This window comes from Leiobunum rupestre, chromosome 5, assembly GCF_980474605.1.
Source record: "Leiobunum rupestre chromosome 5, qqLeiRupe1.1.hap1, whole genome shotgun sequence".
NCBI classification, from domain to species: Eukaryota; Metazoa; Arthropoda; class Arachnida; order Opiliones; family Sclerosomatidae; genus Leiobunum; species Leiobunum rupestre.
Window position 1 is genome coordinate 31579926 of NC_143388.1, and position 1736 is coordinate 31581661.

A 1736-nucleotide genomic window follows, 5' to 3' on the forward strand; every position below is an offset into this window, starting at 1 on the left:
CCCTTTTCCGGCACGTGACCTCAGAAAAATCTGGCTCCATCGGTTGCGGCACGGCTAACTTCGATCACGCGCTGCCGCGCTATATAGCGCAGCAGCGCGTGATCGAAGTTGGCCGTGGTTGCGGTAAGGCGCAAACCATGGAGCGAATTTTTTCTGAGTTCCGGCGGGAAGTAGGTAAACGCTATCGGCAACGCGCGAGAGAGTGATTTCGAATCTAGGGTACGAGTTTAAATTATCTTTGTTGAGAGCCACTGGCCCAAGTGGGGGGGGGGGATTGGGGAAAAAAATTTAAAATTAGGTAGGGAAAATAGGAAAATAAAAATTGGTTACGTTAGTTACATAACATTTATTAACTTTAAAACAAGCAAGTATATTATAATATCACACATAATCATTTGTAACTTTAGATCCCGCTCTCGTATAGGGTAGGAAAACAGAGTTTCAAAAACGGCGTACAAATCATGTTCCAGAAATTTCCATAAAATGTTTAATACATATTTTTTAATTAAATTGAGAGCCCCGGTGGCCCGCAACCCCCGTTCGAATGATTTATTTTAAGAGCCCACTGATTTTTATTAAGAGCCATTGGCCCCAAGACTCCCGCTAATTCCAAGTCTGGTTATAAGATTTCTATGCCCCCATCGTACAGTTGTGTAGCACCAGCTTCCGCATAGTTGGAGTAAGAATTTCCCTCATTACAAAACTATTTGAAAATTGTTATTCAAATGTTTATCATGGTTTATATTCCAAATATAAGCGTAAAACCATAACTTTTATATGAATAGAATCAACCATGTAAATTCATTTTGCTTCCAATATCACATGCAAAACGGCTTAAAATCAGTGATAGCGTAAAATTAGGCAATTTCAGACGAGTATAGGTAGCGTAACGGCCAATAGTGCGGCTGAGCAGCAGTTCAATCTAGCTTCAATAACTATTGCTAATAGGTGGTTTTTTTTCGCCTGTTCTGGGTTTTTTGAGAAGGTTAAAAAGTGTAGCCATATGACGTCATTTTACTTCAATTCTGTCTTGACGAAAAAAACGATTTGGAGTAGGAAGGGAGTAGTTAAAGGTTAAATGTTATTTATAAAAAGTTTCCCGTCATATTTTCGTGCAACGAAATTTAAGCAGACGACAAAACTAGATTACTCCCTCTACACCTCCTTTCGAGGAGGAGTAAAAAGTGTAACCCTAATACTCCGGAACAAGCGAACAAAATTCGGGACAGGGTAAATCTTAACCCGGGAACAGGCGAATAAAACGTCTTAGGGTAAAAAGTTTACACTTTTTGTCCCCGGACAAGCGAAAAAAAACCACCTTTAACCTTTAACTACTCCCTTCCTACTCCAAATCGTTTTTTTCGTCAAGACAGAATTGAAGTAAAATGACGTCATATGGCTACACTTTTTAACCTTCTCAAAAAACCCAGAACAGGCGAAAAAAAACCACCTATTGACGTGAAAAAAATATTTACACGTGACCTGCCGTATTTTATCGAAACACCTATTCCACGTGCGCTGATCGAAGTCGCATCACGTGAAAAATAGGTTTTAGTATCTATTTAATGGCAATAATTTGATAATTATTATACTCCATCATCAAATGAAGCGTTTATATCGTGACATCAAATTTCGCGGTAGGAATATTAATCTATTTTTATTGGACTTAACGTGCCCTCTATGAATGAACCCGGAAAATCGTTGTTTTAACTGCATACAGGCTTTGGCACTGGCAG